Below are 16,576 nucleotides of genomic sequence, written 5' to 3' on the forward strand. Positions count from 1 at the left end.
CTTTTCCACATTCCCATTCATAGAATATCCCATTCTCCATGGACACTAGGACAGAAACAATGAGCTAGACAATAGCCCTGCTGTGCAGGCTGCAGGCAAGAAAATGTGACCTAAGCGAGGTTGTGAAATGTTTGTTGGAGTACTTTGAAGTACTTAGAGGATGAAGGATTTTCTATTGACCATCTCTAAACTCAATACTTCATCTTTCAAAAGCACAATTCCAAAGATAAAGCAGCTCAGGAATTAAGAAGACAATAAATTAATACAGGACATTTCTTCCTTCAAAAGATGGGCGTTCACTAAATCAAACAGTTTAACCCCCTCCTCTCCTAAATCCTTGTCCTGTTCTTATGCCTTTGTCTTCCATCTACCTTCCTTAATCCCTTGGAGTTTCCATAATGTGTTGAGCCTCCCAAAAGTCCAACATGAATAAATACATTACAATTAGAATAAACAGGGAATGCTCAAATTATTCCTTCGTAAGCAGGGAAAGCACTAGATCCTTGAGATATACCAATGATCGGGTATTAGGAAATTCCAAATTTCTGTCTCACAGTTGAGAAGCTTCTACACACGTTCTTGATCACTGGGTACTTGAAGCTTACTTGGAAACACATGCATTTGTACAATCAATGCGGGACTGCCTGGTTTTTGTGAGTGACTGGGATTTTTTATTTATTTTTTTTTTTCATTTTCATAGCGCTTTAAATGACAAAGGTACAAACTTGAGTTCTCTTCGTTCATAAACTTTATTTGGATGTGTAAGGAATACAACCATAAAAGTACATAGCTAAAATCACACTTTTGATATAAACATACATAGATGAATCCATTATATATATAAAATATTAAATGAGACAAGTGTTTAAAACATATTTAAAATAATATGTACAGATAATATGATAGGTGGGGACTGCAATCGATAATGTGAGCCTTTCAAAGTTCACACTTCCAGGACCTTTTGGTACATCACCTTTACCTATTACAGTGTGACTTCCTAATTTTAATAGCTTTCGTTATAAATAGTGCAACATTATAACACACATGCGGGCTACCTGGTGAGACCAAAAAGGTTCAGTGCATTTCCGTGCGTTTGGATATTCTGGGCAATCAGCATAGGTTTAAAAAAGCGGGCCCTCGGATTCTGGTACATTTTACAAATAGTAAAAAAATGCAAAGTACTTTGTTTACTGTGGCCATCACAAGGGCACAAACTTGCATCTGGGTGGCTCAGTCTCACATGGTCAGCGACTAGCTGCCGCCTCCCCCCCAATCCGGCACCCAATACCCAGGAACGTGGACACGAGACGTCTTTACTTTTGGAAGGCGGGCGCTAGTCGCCCGGCCGTATTTATTAAAGTATGAAATTAAAAAAGGTTTTAATTGCATAATCAACAATTTATACAAAAATTCAGCAGGACATTTAGGTACATAATTCTTAGCAACAAGTTTGAGAGCCTGACTTTAACAAAACTCTAATACATGTTGTTTCCTAACTTAGACTAAACATCCTCATCTAGAATTTTTGTACATTTCTGGCCATATGGCAGGGTCACTACCGGTGTCAGGTCCTACAAGCTGCGCCTCCCCTCTGGATGTGCGCATGCGCAGTGTTACCCCGGGAATTGCCCGGTCTACGCCCTGAACTCCATTTACCCACTAAAGGAGGGCCCTTACTCTGCGCCGGTGGCGTCATGAGTCCACGCGCGCGGGGTGGCTACCAGCCTAAGGAAAGCGTGAACTACTCCTACCCGCGCTCCTTTGCATATTACCTTGCCCCTGGAGTTCTGGGAGTGGCCCGCAGGCCCCTCCCCCTGGGCGGGAACCTCCATAGGATGATGCCCGCCCCCTCAGACCTCAAATATGTGCTCACCGATAATGACCTTACCGCATGCCCCATACCTAATAAATACGACGACCTATGGGAAAAATTCTAAAGGACAGCTACACTGGCTAATAAATAACAGTATCAACGTATAGCTACAAAGGGAAAAAAGGCCTAAAGACACTTAGCATCAAATACAATTCACTTCACACATGACTTGCTAAAAGGGGAAAAAATTCCTAGACAAAAGCATCAACAAAATATACCAACAGTTCCATCTCTATTACCCTGTGAGACCCGTGGACCGTACCTTCAAAACTTACCATTCACCCAGACATAAGAACTGCTACAAAACTTTTTGTTCCAAGGGATGGTGGGTGGGAAAACAAAGAAGCCCCGAGCGCGGGGCACACCGTTTCGGCGAGGGAGCGTCCAGGGACAAGGGGGTCTCCTGGGCGCTCCCTATCTCTTTATTCCCGAGGGGCCAGGTGGCCCCTCCTATAGCCCGCCCCCCCTGACCCGGACCCACTTCCCAGGATCCGGGTCAGGGAGGCCGCCAGCCAATCGGCGGTGGGCCGCGCCCCCAAGGGCACGCCCCCACCGCCGAATGGCGACAAAGGAGACAGTGGGGGCGACGGTCGCCGCGCCGCCATGCGTGCGGGGGGGCCGAGGGCCCCCCCTTTTCACATGGTCAGCGACTAGCTGCCGCCTCCCCCCCAATCCGGCACCCAATACCCAGGAACGTGGACACGAGACGTCTTTACTTTTTGGAAGGCGGGCGCTAGTCGCCCGGCCGTATTTATTAAAGTATGAAATTAAAAAAGGTTTTAATTGCATAATCAACAATTTATACAAAAATTCAGCAGGACATTTAGGTACATAATTCTTAGCAACAAGTTTGAGAGCCTGACTTTAACAAAACTCTAATACATGTTGTTTCCTAACTTAGACTAAACATCCTCATCTAGAATTTTTGTACATTTCTGGCCATATGGCAGGGTCACTACCGGTGTCAGGTCCTACAAGCTGCGCCTCCCCTCTGGATGTGCGCATGCGCAGTGTTACCCCGGGAATTGCCCGGTCTACGCCCTGAACTCCATTTACCCACTAAAGGAGGGCCCTTACTCTGCGCCGGTGGCGTCATGAGTCCACGCGCGCGGGGTGGCTACCAGCCTAAGGAAAGCGTGAACTACTCCTACCCGCGCTCCTTTGCATATTACCTTGCCCCTGGAGTTCTGGGAGTGGCCCGCAGGCCCCTCCCCCTGGGCGGGAACCTCCATAGGATGATGCCCGCCCCCTCAGACCTCAAATATGTGCTCACCGATAATGACCTTACCGCCACAGGCCAGCATTGTTAACCGACGATCTGGCCTCCCCCTGCCTAGACCTACCCTAGAAAGTTCTCACTTTTAGCAAAACCTTCCACCCAGGCCCTGACATCGTCAGACTACAGGACCCTTCCTCCCTCCGTCAAATGGACTCCCTTCAGCAGGTAGAACAAATACACCCATGTTGGATCATCTACAACCGGGGGGGGCTTGAAATAACTCGTCCCTCTGTGTGTTGATCCTCTTTATCGAGTGATTCAACGCCCTGACCGAGTCCCTGCCACCACGGGATAAGTTGAGGCCCTACAACTGTGCCACCCAGGCAAGTCCTGAAGACCCCCCCACAGTGGAGATGGACTCAATGAGTATTCGCCTCCCCAGTTTGGCCAATTCAGTCCCCCCTGGGTGAAGTATCACCACTGACAGGGGGTCGGGCTTCTGGGCTAAAAGTCCCTGAAAGAGGTTCCTGAACTGACCCTGGCACAGACCCTCAAACCAATTCTTCCCTGTCCTGCGTCCAGCCTGTTGTTTGTGCCGGCCATTGTAGCTCCTCCACTTCTGGTGCTGAGTTCCTCCCCTGCGTGACAGGTTTGAGAAAATGCAAGAACCAGGGAAAGACCAAGAAAACCTGGGTGACAATTCCCACTTCCACCTTAGGGAATGGGTAGCACTTACACCTGCCAGCAATACTTGGGCCCTTGGTGTCCTCTTTCTCGACGTATTCTTTCGCTATCGACGTCCACCCGCTGCTGATGTTGCGGTGTGGGGCACTCCTCAGATATCCGCCCTGGACCCAGCCGTGCCTGACGTAAGCCTCCCTTGGGCTGTCCACCTGTTGCAGTTGTTGTGATGTGGAGCACTCCAGGTATACACCCGGTCATACATAAATTGAAAAGATAGACACACACCATTAGTGTTTCCGGCGATAACTGCTGTACACGCGTTAGACTTACATTACCATCCATTGCTAAGTTTTAGATAATCTTAGTGCCAGATTACTACACATTAACACGTCGACAGTAAATGTTAAGCATAGCCTCAGTTTGTTTGTTTGCGATTGCAGCATCTATGTCGTTAAGCATAGGATCTGCGCCACCCCCACCATGGTAGGCTATAAATTGGCTTCCTATTTTAACAATCATTGTTACACAAGAAAGTTGAGCTGTAGGCGAGGACATCGCCTCTTAATCCTGGTTTCCTACCCACGTTTCTATGCATAGGGTCCATGTGTAAAAACAAGACAGTCTACTTAACAGTGCAGCCTCACAGTCTTTAGCTAAAAGAATTAGCACAGCCCTACCTCTGCCAGGCCATAAGCTGGCCAAAGGACCCTTTCCGCTCGCCACTTTGACCTCTGGGGAATATCATCCCAGCCAACCGGACATGATCACATGCATCCCTAGAACTATGTGGTGCCGCAACTAGGCTCTTGGGCACCTTTGGGTGTGACATCAGGGTCTGCATCATTACCAGGACCCCAAGTAATCTTTCTACAGGCTCTAGGCCCTGCCTTTCTGCTATTCGTGGTTCCTCCCCCATATTATTAATATATGGCTTTGTTACACCCCTAGAGCTCAACGTATATGGTGCTAAATTACTGTGTGCCATATAAGTTTTCACACTGTAATTATTCGCCATTAAATCTCATCATGGGCTCACGTATATTGTGCCAATTTACTTGTGTGTTAAATAAGATTACTGACTGTAATTCTTGTTTTTTGCCTCGGAAAGGAACTACAGGGGTGTGTTTAGAACCAATATATATACTTGTTGTTATACACCTGTTCTTTTCATTTACCCATTCATGAGATTAAAAACTGGTAAAACAAGCTGCTCTATATTCCCTCAAGACGTAGCCCGAGGGCTGCACGCAATACAGCCAACCCTAGGATAGCTCACTAATAATGTTGGCTTTAACCTATCATCCCTGAAGGGTCGCTTGGACAGGTGCAATGTTTGGACTGGTGCCATGTCCCCCCTAGAATAGTGAACAGCACCTCGTATGGTGAGTACCTCCACACTGAAATAAGTCCATTGTGTGGCTTTCCGCTTGCAAAGGAAAGTGGGACCTGGGGAACTGGCTCTCAGTCTCGTCAAGCCCTACCCCTAGATGTCGTTAATCCCCAGGATGACCCCAAGAGAAGGTGGTATACCTTATTCGTGAATGGTTCCACAATTGTTCCAACTATCACCTAGCAGATACCAATGATAGTCGTTCTAGAGTGTCAAAATTTGACTTATGTCAATGGCTGTTCCTTGCGTAAGAGAAATAAGCTGCAACCATGGCTTGGATAAAGTATTGCAAGTGCTTAGAGGACATCAATAAAGCCATCCTATTCTCCAGGTGAAATTTAATGTCACCCATGTAGCGTTAGCTCTGATTTAGACCGTGAGTTTTCCAAAAACTGAACTCATCAGCTGAATGACCTGAGGTCTTGAGTGCCGACAGAGCATCTTCTGTGTAATTCACAGCCCATGGTGGGGACCCGTCCCATCAGGGAGCTGCGTCTGCCTTGTGAATTCTACCCACGTACAACCTGAGCATTAGTAGAACGCCCAAAAAGTTTTGGGCCGACCGAACTCTTAAATGCTCAAACAGCTGGAAAAAGTGCTATTCTACCCCATACACGAAGTAATATAACAAGAAAATTAAAACTTTACAGGGCACAGCATCATGAAATAGTCAAAACTGGATCCAACCCACCAGCTATAGCCCCAGCGCAGTATTTTTGCAATAATGAAGTACAAACACTGCAACAGAAAATTAGCAGAACACATCACCTTCACCTTAAAAATTGTCACCCAATTCGGTAACAACAAACCCTGCCTCAATTTACTACCAAGGACATAACAATGTTCTGTGATCTGGGACATTCTGGTGTGTGTTTAGAATTACTTCAAGCTGTTTAACAGCTTTACTTTAAACGAGGGGCATTTACATGTGCTTCAGTCTCTCGCAGTGCGTATTTCTTCTCTTCCTGCGCATTTAAAGAATTGGGTGTTTTGACCATGAGCAGACGTCTGGATTTCATAATTCCCTGCTTTAACATAAAGGTTGCTGCATAAGTGTTTAATGAATCAGACCCTTAAGGGTCTGATTCATCACCTTTAGCTGGTAATTGCACCCCGGATTGAAGTAAAAACGTTTTATGCTCAATATTATAAAATTGCGTGTAAACATTACTCTTTATTAATGAACATGACATGCTTCTGTCTGGCGGAAAACCGTAATGAATTCCTAGCTCTTCAGTTTATCTGAATTGCTTACGCTGTCAATAGCATAGCGTTTTCTCTACCCAAAATTATGAAAATGCAGAATTTAAGTGAAATTGACATGCGAATTTCTCTGGTAACAAGCAGCCTGTAGAAGTAAAATATACCGAGGTCGGCGGTATAGGAAACCCGCCTTTCATATTTTCCATTAACCTAAGCACACAAACAAGCCGCAGAGTGCATCCGCCTTATATAACGAAAGGAGATGTGAACCATTAAAACAGGAGCAGACTTGGCCTGAATGTCTGTTTTCAATGCAGTGGTTGACTACTGCATGTGGTAAACTAATGTAAACAGTGCCACTTAAAAAGTTCTGTACAGTGCATGCACACAGTATTATGTCTTCTGCATGTCTGCAAATTACAGCTTTGATGAATGCAGTTGTCACGTCATGGTGGTCTAATATAATGGTCAATCCCTGTACACCCACCTGCTCGCATTACTAGAGCCCGCAGAACATAGCAGCCCACCCAAACACACTCGAGCGCTGTTGCATAGGTTCATGGGCACACCTTCAATATCTTCCTGCCAACGGAGGAGCCTGGTTTAACACCCTTTTGATAGTTCTAATATTATGGGACCTGCAGACAAAATGCTATGTGAAGGCGGGATTGACATACCCATAATGCACTGGGCATAGGTTGTAAACCATGAGTGGGTCGACATCTCACTCTATGGATTGTAACGGAAGACCCCCGACGACAAGACAAGTACATGCAGCGCACCTGTTCACTACCACTGGGCATTGTAGTAGAGTTATATGGAGAACGAGGTACTGCGCAGCCTAAGTTATGAGGGGGTAAGTACACTCTGGCGACGTAGGGAGTCCATCAGTGCCGTGAGGTAGGGTGCGGAGTTTCTAATCTAACGTACGCATGGCCTTCAAAGTCTAACAGGCAGGCACACCTGTTTAGTACACACAGTTTGATATGGGGCAGATAAGGTGGACTGGATTATTGCAGTCTCTTCAAGGTTGCAGGAAAAAGGAGGTGTCTGAAATTCCTCTAGGAGATAGGGGAATGCTCGTACCCTCTCTCTATGTACCCCACAACCCTAGTCCATAACAGCCTAAGGCCGCAGTTCCAGCTCCCTCCGCACTCATTTGCACCTGCGCCTTGCCCATGACCTCTTCGCCTTGTCACTTGTTTGCATGCCCTCGTCGCATTCACAAAGTGTACTCTGCTTGCCTGCTTCCCCTCACTCACGTACATAGTCACACGGCTGTAGACTCCTATCGCTTCAGCGCTAGCCTTTCCTTCACTCCCCTATCCTTGTTCTTCTGCCCACCATCCCAAGCAACTGGGCCTCTCGGAGTCCCTGGGGAGAGCAGGGCCCTTCTCAGGCACACACATCTCAGGAAAACGGAAGAACGGTAAAAAGTAAAGTTTAAACCCTCAAGAAGCACAAAAGTGCAACATTCTTTGAAAAAAGAACCCCTAGAAACCCCCATCTACATTATGACAACAACTTATTTTAAAAGAATACCAAGTCGGGCAGCAGGCTATAGTAAGCACACACTTTGCTTACGTGATCGTGCGTCGCCCCAAATAAGCAATTGTAAATTAACCGGCTTCTTAACCGTACATTTGAAACAGCTGCCTGACGCCGAAAGCCGAGTGAACTCCAGCACCTGATACAACCTGAACGTATTACTGGCTGCTTTGCATCCCGGATAGTCGGTTACAGATGCATATTGCCAACCACGAACTAAAAACGTGGGCCAGACAACTAAGAACCAACAGTGCGATAAGGTGCAGAGAGCGTCCAGTGCTAGAACCGGACATGGGGTGAAACCGTGAAAGAAAAGACCAATAAGCCTCTGTATCGCCACCCAGCACCCGCCCCTTGAACCTGTCCCCTAACCACATGGCAGTTAACTGCGGGTGTGGAGCAGACACTTTCTCTCACGGGCTCACTTCGATCTCGCACTCACACGCGCTCAGACACATTTTAGGTACTGAGCCGTGGCACGCTCTCATGGTCAGCGACTAGTAAAATACTATAGCACAGGGCGCCAGGGGAGTCAAAGCCGGCCGTGCTCGAGGGTACCTGTTGCTTCTATTCATCGTAAAGTTAAGCGGTTCCTTTGTGCAGTTGAAGCATTAACCCACCGGGCTACTGGTAGGGCGAGAGCAGCGGAGCAGTCTTTACTTTTCCGATGGAACATTATGCACAAAACTGTTCAAAAGCGGGAATATTTGCATAGGAATGACTGCCCCCGCAAGCAGCCCAGTGAACCCCGTCTGTGAAAGAACACATCCCCACCATGAGACTCGCAAACCCATGCCGCCAACCAGGCGCACGCTCACCATTTTTTAAAACAGGAAGCGGTAGGTGGAGGTGTCTGCTCGCACCGCCGGAGACCGACACAGCTGTTCCCCCAAGGCGCGTTGGCTTCTCCGCCGACTGGCCCAGCTGCCCTCTCACTCCCGCGGGTATCGGATCGCTTTAGCCTCCATGCTCGTCCCTCGATGCAGTGGCGGTGATTCTTTGAAATAGTCACGACGCCAACCCCCATACCTGCGAATAAAAAAGGGAAAAAATTAAAGAAACAAAGAAGCCCCGAGCGCGGGGCACACCGTTTCGGCGAGGGAGCGTCCAGGGACAAGGGGGTCTCCTGGGCGCTCCCTATCTCTTTATTCCCGAGGGGCCAGGTGGCCCCTCCTATAGCCCGCCCCCCCTGACCCGGACCCACTTCCCAGGATCCGGGTCAGGGAGGCCGCCAGCCAATCGGCGGTGGGCCGCGCCCCCAAGGGCACGCCCCCACCGCCGAATGGCGACAAAGGAGACAGTGGGGGCGACGGTCGCCGCGCCGCCATGCGTGCGGGGGGGCCGAGGGCCCCCCCTTTTTATTTGTGGAAAAGTGACTAGAAGGTGCACAATGCCGCATCTCAACCTTCTCAACACAAAGCGGTTTTGAGTAATATTTACATATGTCAAATAGTGGTTTGCCCCCACTTCCTTGTCCAGGGTCTTATAAAAAATTGACAGCTGTTTTTTCTCTTTGTCCAGATCACGTTTAACAAGCCTAGATTGGAGAAATGTTTGCTGGATCTTATTCCTATTAAGTAACATGAACTGGTTGGTATCAGACCAAATGGACAAGTTGCACAATTCGCCCAAAAGAGAGTTCATATAAAATAGCCACGGTATTTTTAGGGCTTTATCTATTGTTAAGCATCGATTATTATGTTTCAGGTAAAACTAATCTCATCCTTAGCCCACAATGATATCCAAGCTTGAGTTTGATTTGCAGCTTCATCCATAGTCTCTGAAAATCACTAAGGCCCTACTCACAAGTGACTCTGTAATTGTTGTAATATGTATTGTAAGTTGGAATTAATCAGGTATGATAACTACCACCCAATTACAGGTTTTTGGAGAATAACCTGCAGATTTTGGCGCTTAGAGCACCATAACCTGAATTATGAAATTAATATTGGATATTTAGTGCATATAAATATCACAGGTTTTTTAAGCAATATTTATCACAAAAATAATAATTGCAATAGATGCCATGACTCAACTAACAGTTGTTTGTAATGGCCTAAATTACTAAGTAATGTTGTGCCGGTGGTAAAAAAAAGCCTCAATATAGGTGCCCTTTTATGCAAATGTGTGGTATTTGTTTTTCTGCTATTTGCTTTTAATGTTTGGCATCACAAAGTATCATAAGTTGAAATAACGGTGGGGGAGTCCAAATATCCCAATCAAAATATTTACGCGCAATAATACCACATCCACAATATCGACTACCATTGCATAAGCACTGTAAATTAATTCGGAGTTAAGAATGAGAAACATCTACTTATCTCTATATACTTACCTGAGGAAATAGTGGGATTTGATATGGTGGCTGCAAAAGCTTTGTAGGTCAATAATTCGACTGAGATGTTGTGACATACAACCAATATAGCCATTCTTTAAGAACTTCGATGAACACAATTCATATCAAGGTTAATTGATGCCTTTCTCCCTTCTTCTCTGTCATAGCTTCCCTTCTATATAATGCCAGGACCGTGGGTGAAAAACTCTTCGTGACACGTTACCTCGAAGCAAACTATGATTCGGCGAGAGCAGCATGTGCCAAAGCCGGCAGACTCATCGCCACTCCAAAGAGTGCGGCCGAGAATGCTGCGTTCCAGGAAATTGTGGTTGCGACGGGGAAGTCAGCCTACCTTGGGATAAACGACATAGAAACAGAAGGTACCTTCAAGTACCTCACCGGAGAGAAATTTAGCTATACCAACTGGTTTCCAAAAGAACCGAATATTTATAAGGGAATTGAGGACTGTGCACATAGTGTTGACAGCGGGAAATGGAATGACATGCCTTGCGGGGAGAAGTGGCTAATTATTTGTGAATTTTGAATTCCCGTGCTCTGTTGTTTTGAAGCCATTTTCCTTAATGGAAAAAAAGCTTTGAAAAATATGTCGAATTTGCAAATTTCTAAAAGTTTGCTCTCTACGTGAAAATCGGGACATTGGTAATGATTTACAACTGCATTCTCCCCATATTCCACATTTTGTATGGAAGCGTAGTTAGCAGGAAATCTCGCAAGCTCTGCGAAGACCCAACACCAACAACCGGGACCTACCAGAAACTGTGCTTGCATAATAACAAATCAAAACTCTCTAAGAAAGCACTTTAATTAGTGCATTTTTGTTGTTTTGGAAACTCAACGTCGATGTACACATATCTTTAATGTAAAATGTATAATTTCTCGTATTGATGCTCTTTTGTTTTCGCTGAATGTGCCCTAACTCCATGAAATGTTTTCTACCTAAGTTATTAAGTTATTACATTATAATTCATCTTTTCAATGTGAACAGTTCTCTGTATGCCTATTGCATCTATTTTTGATAATGTCAGTAGCAATGATTGTAACCTTCACTCCATCCAAAATTATTAATTGTAATTAATGTATTTATAAGCTATGCAGCATAGTATTTAAAAGGCATGATGAACACAGCCAAAGAGTTAGAAATTATGGTGTAATTCTGCAGGTGTGCCCGTGTTCCTGAGCGCAAGAGCCCCAGTTTGTATCTGTGAGGGTCATTAAGAGCAGAAGTGTTTTTCTGTATGCGTCGTTTTACGTTGTTCTTTATATCTGTGTACTTGAGAGTCTGTCTTTCTCTTTGGGTGTTCATGGGTGATCGTCAATGCGTTTGTGACTACATGCTCCCACTGTTAATGTTTTTAAGTCTCGCCTGCGTGGGCTGCGCACATGCGCATTCTGGCTGGCGAGATTTTATGTTTTGAATGAGCTTTCAGTAACAGGCTTCAAGCCCCGTCCCTCTTTCCCATTGGCAGGCATTACCTTTTATGCCTAACGTTGGCCAGCCATTGGGAAAGAGCTTTCTGTGACGTGGAGTTTTCTCTTTAACTGACGGCCCACTTGGACGGGCTTGTCTGCCTTCCTTCTGCTGCAAAAGCTTTCTTATCTTTATGGGGCCATGTGTTTCAAACACATGGCCCCATAAAGACAAGAGAGTTCAGCAAGTTTTTGCACGTACCGTCACACGCGTCTTCTCTTTTCCTCCACCCCCACCCCACTCTCTCTGCTGTTCCTCCCTCTCCCTCCAGTGCTGTGTGGGGCGCAACGTTGACAGCTTGTTTTTCTTGGCACTCTTCTTTGCCAGCTGTCAGTAACTTCTTTGGAAATTTGTTTTCTTTTTTTGTGCGATATCACAGGCCCCAACATCTTCTGCCCTGGAGGCTCCATGGAAACATCAGAACGCTCAATGTCTACAGCAGTGAATTACGCACGCTGAGCGGTCCCGGCGAGGCAGCTGCTGACAGCTGTGATCCTCAGCAGTGTTTTATGTTTTCAGCTATCTAAAGAATTTCCCCCGTGCCGATTCACACGACGGCGCAGAGCCTGCAGCGCCACTGGGCATGCATCTCTGTTGCTCCTCAGGTTATGAAATCCTCGTGGTAGAATCATGAAGGCACGCAGGAAGTGCCTCCGACCCGCCAGGTGATTCAGAGGCCGTTCTTGTGAGGAAAACACAAGGCTGGGAACTGCAGTAACCACAGCCAGAGTGCACCCCAAACCTAATATAGGGGAGAGGATGTCAATAATTCAGTTATTTGGTGTCATATGACCCATACATATCTCAATATTTAGGTCATATTAAAAACAGGTCTGGCCGTCGAAGCCCAGGCAGCTTTGGAGTACAGGAAGGCGGTTAAACTGGACCTGATAGATCTGTTGTTCGAGCAAGTAAGCACCGTTTGCGCCCCATAGTTGCAACTCTAAGTAACACCCCCATCCGAGGCTCTACCAGTAGAGAGTAATCTGTTCTCCAGACTTTAACTAACTATTGCCCTCTGACCACGCCACCCGGCTGGGACGGTGGGTCCTCCTGACAGGTGTGTACTGCGAGTACCCTCTACTCTTCAATACTGTAACTGTGAGTACTACATGCTCCCACGGGCCATGACTGCGCGTGCCCTTTGCCCCCCCCCCGGCACTAACAGTGAGTGCGCCCAATCGCCTGGGCTTAAACTGAGGGTACCCTCTGACTGTTCCACCAGACTTAAAATGACGGTACCCCCTGCAACTTTAGCTAAAGCTGTAAGTTCACCTCGGTCGTCCAGGTGTTGTGAATACTGCCCTCTTCACAGGTTGAAACTCAGTATGCCTTGGAACTGTGAGTACCACCTCCAGGCCCAAGCTCCCACCGTGAGTAGCCCCTACTGCAAGGCTCTGTCTGTACCCTCACTCGGGCGGGATTTCATGGTAAGCAGCGCCTTCTCCCCCGCGTCTAAATATGAGTCACACACCCATATCCCTCTACGTAAGAAATTCACCCCGGACGTCAGGTTTGATACATTCGGCTGCATCCAGTCCATAGCGCTGCGTAGCTCCCGCTGACGCTTCTAAACGCTAAACTCAGCTGTGCTGTCTTGAAAGAGGTTGAATACAATGGCACTATTGTTTGAAGAATGAACTAACACCCCCTGCTGCCCCCCCTCCCCCCATCTCCCCATAACTACATACTGCCCCACCAGAGACTCCCTGCTTTCCTGGCCTATATGTGTGAGTAATCTAACTCCCAGACTATACATTCGACGACCTCCCCCTGCTGCTATTTACATAACTGTGAGAACCCCGAGTATGACTTGAGCCTCTCTGATTGCCTAACCTATATTTGTGAGTGCCCCTTTTACACTTCTTTGCAGTCGCGAGTACTCCCAGATCCCATGATTAGAACTGTATGTTATATTGACTATACCCAGGGCTGGCTGAAGGGTTGTGCGCCTGGTGCGGCCACACTGGGCGCTGACCTTCGCTGTTCAGAAATAACTTACCATTTAAAAACACCTGTGACAGAGTTTCTTGTAGGCCCAGTTTTCAGGTTGCAATAAAACTGTAGAGAGAGAGAGATATCAGAGCTGTGTCTAGGGACAGTTTTGACTCACCATAAAGTAGCGCGGAGGGTTAATATGCCTGCTGCAAAGAACTAGTACCGTACAGATCTGTATTTTATGTGCATAGCTCAGTGGGTTACTGCTTTTGTCACAGAAATTCTTCTTTTGTCATTGCAGTTCATAAGATCCAACCCTAATATAGAACAGTGATTGTTATGGAATGTCATCAAAGAGCTATATGCAAACTGCATTAAATAGGTTAGGACGTTATGCCCCCCCCTCTTTCATTATCTGTTCCTAATGTTGCAGAAAAGGGTTTGTTTGGCTAGATATAAATTCTAATTAGTAAAGTCAGCCTTTATCAGTGCTTAAAACAAATTAAATGTCCACTGTGAGTAACCACTGCTCACCTATTTTAAGGGGCATAGTTATCAACAGTGCAGCAGGAGCAGTGGCCTGATGGACTGATTTGTTTTTCACTACAAAACAAGGTGATGAGTGCGGTTGGTGGGGGCAATTTCCTTGCTTGCATTGGGCCTCATGGACCAGTGGCTACATCAAAGCATGACTGAATAAACAGTTTTCCCCCCCCAGGGTATCAGTGCCAGTACCTTCTCCTCACGACTATAGCTGTGAGTACTGATGGCGCCCCCAGACAGGCTCTAACAAAGTACCCCCCTGCTCTCTATCATTAGTGGTAGCTTCTGCCCCCTCCTCTTCAGTTGGAGCAACCAGGCTCCTCAATTCTTTAGCATCAAGAACCTCCCACCCATGGAGCGCGCAAGACCGCACCCCTGCATGAAACAAAGCAGGTTCCAGTCTGTGAGAGCCACCGGGATCACATATCTCGCGTCTGGGTGACATCTGTCCTCCCCCCCTCAAGGGCCCTCCCCTCCGAGGGTGAGGTCACTCCACCCCACCCTTTTCTACAGTTATCAAGAGAGGGAACCCCCCTGGGGACAGGAGAGACCAGAGCCTGACACACAGGAGGACAGCAGAGGGGAGAGACAAACGAGAGAGACTGGTTAGACCAGGAGTGACACCGAGGAGGCGAGAGGACAGGAGAGTGGAGGGGCAAGGGACTTGGACCAAGGAGAGGGAAGAGACGAGAAGTGAACAGAGAATAGTACCATCATGGCGACACTCCCCACTCCCAAGTACACAGCCTGCATGCAATTAACTACACACCACACAAGCTTTGTTATGGGATAAAACTGCTGCAGGTTTATTACAAACAACGGTATGCAATATGGTGGGTTATCTTACGGGCGATCCAAGGGCAGGCAGCATTCTCGCCACCTGCCTGCCTATTGAGCCAAGCAGCACTGGGGCGAACCCCATCTGTGCTACCCCTTCTGGTGATCCTCCTCCTGGATCACGTGACACTTATTACTCACGCCCCTTTCAGGGCGGAGCCTAGCAAGGCAAGCCCCCGGTTGTTCAGGCCCACAACCGCCCGAAGGACACACGGGGCGCCGACACGGTTTCCAGGCACCTCTCATGAGGCTCCTGGGCTCTGGCACACCTATGTGCCGTGCAGAGGTACTCTTCTGTACCCATATGCTTCCAGATCGCCCTGTAACTCTGCCTGCAACGAAAAAGTACAAGATTACAATGTTCTCACCATGCATCCTACCACCGACCACGCCAGGTAAGCGGTAGGGTGGGAGGCGGCATGTCCCTGCAAGGCAGCGGCCGCGCGTGTCCGGGCGAGCAAAGAGGTCGCCAGCGTGGTGAGGGGGGCATAAATACCCCCCTTCACCCCACCTACCGGACATGACGCGGCCCTGCCCGTGCCCAGGAGGTGACTCCACGGGAGTCCCCGCCCCTAGGGGAAAATGGAGAGGGGTGTGGAGCGCCCGATGGTACTAAAGGGACGCCCTCCTGAGTGGCCTCCTGCGGTGGTGTAGTGTAGTTCCTATTATCCCAATAGGCTCTGCGCATTGGAATAATACCTTCAATAGTATAGGCCTAGACCAGACGTTAACTAGGTCTACTACTGTCGATATTAGACTTAAAGTTTTGGGGTTGCCAGCTAGCTCAGAGTTCACTAGAAACTTTCTCGAATAGGCCAGGAGGAGTTGAACCTCCCTGGATAGACAAGAAGGGATTTAGTTTCTGACAACCATAGAACATGACAACTTTGCTCTCCCCTAATCAAGAGTGTATCTCTAGAGTCGTGTGAAAACAAAAGACGACTTATTTTACTCAGTCAGTACGTGCATTCTTAGTCTCACCAGATTGTAGAGAAAAGGAAGAGACGGGCGTGTTCAATAAAAGATGTTATTTATTGATCAGTCTCTTTTCTCATACAAGAGAAATGGATCGATATTATTGCAATACTTATGGTTAAGTAAAGTGCATACATTAAAAGCAGAAGTATAAAATAATACTGTAAAAACATTGATATGGTTTCTAAGCCATATGATGGTTTAAAATGGATAAAATAGATACATACACATATACATTTGACTAATCGTACTCAACTGGTGTTTCTAACTACGCCTACCCCAAATGTACCTGACCTAAGCCTAATACGTGGGCGGGAATAGAAAGTAGCAGTTTAAGTTAAGTTTGTTTTGCCAAGTGACTGACTCAAGAATTCTCTGCGAGGGGTTATTCAGTTCTGTACCTGGAATCTAGGATGAATGAGGGATGGTATCTCTCGTCTCTGGTCTCGATATTCCAGGCTGCCTGCGAGGGCTACCCGGAAGCGCCGGAGCTGGATTTCTCGGCAGGAGAAAAGGCAGCTTCTCATTCTCAGCGCGTCAGG

General features: G+C 47.1%; 1 pseudogene; it reads left to right on the plus strand.

Moving 5' to 3' along the window:
• The window catches only part of LOC144753281 (uncharacterized), a 190,486-nt pseudogene extending 179,690 nt beyond the window's left edge, over window positions 1-10,796 (plus strand).
• Window positions 10,797-16,576: the final 5,780 nt, after the last annotated feature.

The sequence above is a fragment of the Lissotriton helveticus genome, chromosome 5_1 (assembly GCF_964261635.1).
Source record: "Lissotriton helveticus chromosome 5_1, aLisHel1.1, whole genome shotgun sequence".
NCBI classification, from domain to species: Eukaryota; Metazoa; Chordata; class Amphibia; order Caudata; family Salamandridae; genus Lissotriton; species Lissotriton helveticus.